Here is a 5,479-nt window from a genome sequence, read left to right on the forward strand (position 1 = left end):
AGAGCCGGCCTCAACTGGCTAGGGGAACGGGGTAGGTGGGGGGGGGGGCGGTCCCGGTACCTTGAGGGGTACTTGCGTGCGCCTTGGCACTTTGGGGCTTCCTGCCTTGAGAGTGAGTGTCTGCGGTTACTTTGAGAGAGGGGGAAGCGGTCTTCTTACCACATCCTGTCCCCTGGAAGGCCGATGAGGTGAATCCGTGTTAAAGGAGGACCAGAAGTTCAGAGTGTGGCGGAGGGAACCTTGCTGTATTGAGTCTTTACGTGGAAGAAGAAACTAAAAATAAAGAAGATAAATTAGTTTGAATTGGTAATTAACAATAGAGGCATATGTCTGTTTATTGCCCTTCGCAAGATGCTGTGTTTTTGTTTTTGTTTTGTACAAATTGAAGGTTTGTACAAGTCTCATGTGGAAAGCGAGTCTTGGCACCAACAGCATTTGCTCACTTTCTGTCTCAGTGTCACATTTTGATAACCCTAAAAATATTTCAGACCTTGCACCAGCAAAAAGATTACCAGTTGGTGAAGGTGCAAGTGATAAAACTTTTTTAGCAATGTGCTTGCGTGTTAAGTCACTTCAGTCATGTCCAACTCTTTGGAACCCAATGGCCTGTAGCCTGCCAGACTCCTGTCCATGGGATTCTCCAGGCAAGGATACTGAAGTGGGTTGCCATGCCCTCTTCCAGGGGATCTTCCCCACCCAGGGATCAAACCCCATCTCTTCTGTCCCAAACTGCATCTCTTCTGTCTCCTGCATCGGCAGGCAGGTTCTTTATCTCTAGCACTACCTGGGAAGGCCCTTTTTAGCAATAAAGATTTTTAAATTAAGGTTTATGTACTTCTTAAAAGACATAATGCTGTTGGCACACTTACTATACTAATATAGTGTAAACATAAGCTTTATCTGCACTGAGAAACCAAAAAAATTCGTGTAACTCAATACATTGTGAGCTTTGATTTACTGTGGTGGCTTGGAACTGAACTGGAAATATCTCCAAGGTATGCCTGTATTTGGGGGCTTCCCTGGTGGCTCAGATGGTAAAGAACCTATATTTAGATTATGGTTGCTATCATGCGTGCAGTAGCATCAATAAAGAATTGGCTCTTTGCAGCAAGAGGATCACTTTTGCAAACATATTTGAGAGTTTCACACCAGAGTTCACTCTGAATCCTGTGACAGTCAAACAGTTCTCTCTGCAAGTTCTTGGGCCTTTCTTTTACAGAAGCTCTCTTCCTCTGTGGTCAGTGGCTGCTCGTTTTCCACAGCATCACTTACACCCACTTCGTGAAATCCCACGCTTTTTTGCAGGATTTGTAGTTCCACTCATAACCATGTGCTTTGTCTTGGCATGGCTGAATGTTGATAGCATCTGACAATCAGCTCAGGGCAGATTTTGCTGGCACTATGTGGGGTTTGAGAAGGAACTGACCTATGAATATTGCAGTGGCTGACCTTTGCTTACTGTGTACTTTGGACCTGTGAGATTCAGATATTGAATACTCAGACAGCTGGAACACCCCCAATTTTAAACTTGGGGAAATGCTCACTGAGGCGCTTGGCTGAGACTTACCCAGAGTTTCACAACCAGTAAGGACAGTTGTGGACCAAGATCCCAGAGTTCTTTCCTAGAGTTTCTGAAGGCGGGGATATGGATTAAGAAGATGGAGGAGGCTGAGTTGATGGTGAACCTAACCTCCAATTGTTATTTTACAGCTTATTTTATTATTATCATTATTGGCCACATCATGTGGTATACGGGATCTTAGTACACCAACAAGGGATTGAAGCCATGCCCCCTGCATTTGGGAGCCCGGAGTCTTAACCACTGGACCACCAGAGAAGTCCCCTAAGCTCCAGTTATAAAATCATCATGATAGAGCTATCTGTCTCAAAGAAAAGAACCAAAAATATTGTCCCAGGCATGTCTGTTGCAGGGGTTGAGGGAGGGAGAGCTACCCACTCATAGAACCAAGCTGTGTCCTGACCATAGGCTTGGGAGTTCACATGAATTAGCTCAGTGTTATAGCCATCCTTGGCTTCCCAGGTGGTACTAGTGGTAAAGAATCCACCTGCCAATGCAGGGGAGGCAAGAGATGTGGGTTTGATCCCTGGTTGGGAAGATTGCCTACAGTAGGAAGTGGCAACCTACTCCAGTATTCTTGCCTGAAAAATTCCGTGGACAAGGGAGCCTGGTAGGCTACAGTCCATGGAGTTGCAAAGAGTAGGACATGACTGACTGAGCAAGCATGCACACATAGCCATCCTATGAGCTGGTATTACCATCATCTCGTAGTGAGAAAAGTGGGGATTAGAAGCCAAATGACAGACTCCAGTCACACGCTGAGAGATCTTAAAGCCCAGATCTGACTTTCAAGTTTACCATTTCATTCCTGTTGCTAAAACCGCACCTCCTGGCAGCCTACTGGATGCAGCACTTATCTGGTTTCTTTCCCCAGTTTAGCACAGTAGGGTTTTCCACTGAGGCTTATGTTAGTATTTCCCACACATCAGCAGTTCTCTGTCCTGTGTCTCTGCCACCACTTTTTGCCATCAACACATAACTCTTGTGCTATTATTTACTTGGCATTTTTCCTTAAACCATTTCACTTTTTTTTTAGAACAGATGTATATTTTAGGCTAAATAGGAAATGTTATCAGTTGCTGTAAATAGAAGAAAGTCATAAAAATAAATGTCATGTAAATAAGCAACATCCTCAATCAAGCTAGAAACCCTCACTTTGTTAAGAAAGGAATACAACTTGTACACCCACGTTCGTAGCAGCATATTCACAATACCCCCAAAAGATAAAAGCAACCTAAGTGTGTGTTGGTGGATGAATGGATAAACAATGTGGTCTATACATTCAAAAGAATATTATTCAGCCTTGAGAGGAGGCTAAAGGAAATTCTGACATATGTTTAACAGCATAGATTGACCATAAAGACATCATGTTAAGTTAACAAGCTACACACAAAAGGAAAAATATTGTATGATTCCACTGATAGGAGGTTCCTAGAATAGTCAAACAGAGACTGAAAGTAGACTAGTGGTTACTTGAGCTCTAGGGGGTGGGGAATGGGGAATTAGTGTTTAATGGGTACAAAGTTTCAGTTTCCAGAAATGGGAAAGCTTTGAGGGGTGGTGATGGTAACAATATAAATGTACTTAATGCCACTGAACTGTACACTTAAAAATGGCTAATATGGTAAATTTCATGTATACTTTTGCCACAATAAAAGAATCACTAAACATCAGATATCCTGTTTTCTATGTCCAATATAAGTTTGAAGAATGAAAATCAAAAGGACGGAAGGTGGTAGTAGAAAGGGGCTAGAGATAATTTAGTTCTAAACAGACACTTCTCCTGGATGTCACTGGGATTGAGAGAGACTGAAAAGTAAATTACTTTTTCTTGGTGTGACTCAGTTTATCTAATGTCCTGTCAGGGGTTACACTTACTGCCCTCTTGCAGATCACCAGGGGGAGCAGCCCCCATGGTGAGAGACATCCCTAGGGCTGGGGATGACTCTCTCAGGGTGGGGAGTGGGAGGTGGCTTGCCTTCCTCCCTGCCTGGGAGACTGAACAAGGGCCAGGCATGCCTCCCAAAGTAGAAGCATCTGGAATGTTCCATAGGGGAACTGGAAGTAGGGAAGGCTTCCTAGAGTAGGCAGGACTTGAGATGGGCCCTAATGGATGGAGAGGAGCTGGTGTGCCCAGTTATGTGTGTGTCATAGCAGGATAAGAGCAGGGAGACTGGGATGAATAAGCTGAAGCTCCAATACTTTGGCCACCTGATGCGAAGAGCCAACTCACTGGAAAAGACCCTGATGCTGGGAAAGATTGAGAGCAGGAGAAGAGGGCAGCAGAGGATGAGATGGTTGGATACCATCACCGACTCACTGGACACGAGTTGGAGCAAACTCCAGGAGATGGCAAGGACAGGGAAACCTGGTGTGCTGCAGTCCCAGGGGTTGCAAAGAGTCGGACACGACTGAGCGATTAAACAACAATGGCAAACACATCCCGAACTGGGTGGAAGTAGTGACTGACTGGGGCTAGACAACGAAGACAATGGGAGCCACTGCCGGCTCCTTGAGCTGGGGGTGTGTCTTGGCAGTGAGTTCCAGAATCTGGAGTGCAGGGCTATGAAACCAGCACCCCCAAAAGGCAGGGTGTAGTGAGGCAGGCCCAGATCCAAGATGAAAAATAAAGGGGCTTTTGGGGTGAATAGAGCTTCCTCCTGGGCCCTGAGAGCAGCTGCTGGTGATGCAACCCTAGAGGTGGCCAGGAGAACTCAGAAAGGAAGGAAGAGCCTAGAGGTCAAGGGCTGGGTCATGGCCACAGAAAACCAAAGTGCAGAGGAGGGCAAGAATTTGTCCGAGTCACCCAGCAGGAACGTGGCCAAGGGATCAAGCATACAGGTGTCCCTGCAAAGTCACTGCCCTGCAGCTGGGGTGGGAGCCTGCACACGTGGGTCTGCGCCTCCCTGAAGTCTCCCTGTCCTGCAAGGAGCAGCTCCCTTCCTTCCTCCCACCAAGTCCGCCTGAACTACCTATGAGCTGTGCTTGGCGGAGGCCGCAGGGGCCCCAGCATAGGGGCAGAGAGGAGGGAGACCGTGTTGGGACCTGCCTGTTTCTCTCTGTAGCTGCATCCCTAATTCATCCCTGAGGGTAGAAAAGCTCGTTCCTGAGTCAGAATTTTCCCAGGGAGTCCGGCTGGGCCCCTGGCAAGAGAGAGCACCCTGTCTTCTCTCTGACACACACCGACACTTCTTCCTGTTGCTCAGGGCTCTGAGGAGGAAGTGGCAGATGTTGGACAGGCTTGTCCAGACCCCTGGCTCAAGGAGCAGCTGGCCACCTTTCCAGCCCCCCAGTTCTGGCCATGTCTTCTGATCTGTACTCTCAGTGAGGCCTTTCTCCAGAGGGCTCTGGACTGGGTAACTCTGGGTCAGGCTTTTGTCCTCCCCCCGCACCCCCAGGCCCCAGGCACCCCAGGGCTTCACGAACACTTCCAGGGACTCTGTAGCACTACCCTTGATAAGCCCCACATGACCCCACGAAGTGGTACTGTCACTGTCTCCATTGTGCAGAGGGGAAACTGAGGCTCAGAGAGTTTCCATCACTTGAGCCAAGTTACCCAGCCAGGAAATGGTGGGCCTGGGGTTGGAACCCAGGCAGCGTGACCCCATGCCTGCCTGAGGTCCTTACCATCATCCGCCTCATTGATCCTTGGCTCAGGCAGGGATCATTCTCCTTTTCCTACTCCTGGGGAAACTGAGACCCAGAGAGCCCTCATCTCTGGCCCGAGGGTTCAGAGCCGAGTGGGTCTTGAACCCTGAAGGGTGCCCCCAACATTGGCCTCCTCCCTCTCTCTCCATGACACCCAGTATCTCTGCAAATGTGCAGCTGCCTCCAGGAAGTGCTGCAGGCTCTGGGGGGTTTGCTATCAAAGGGTGAGCTGGGTGTGGCTATCAGCTCGGG

This window comes from Bos taurus, chromosome 18 (assembly GCF_002263795.3).
Source record: "Bos taurus isolate L1 Dominette 01449 registration number 42190680 breed Hereford chromosome 18, ARS-UCD2.0, whole genome shotgun sequence".
NCBI classification, from domain to species: domain Eukaryota; kingdom Metazoa; phylum Chordata; class Mammalia; order Artiodactyla; family Bovidae; genus Bos; species Bos taurus.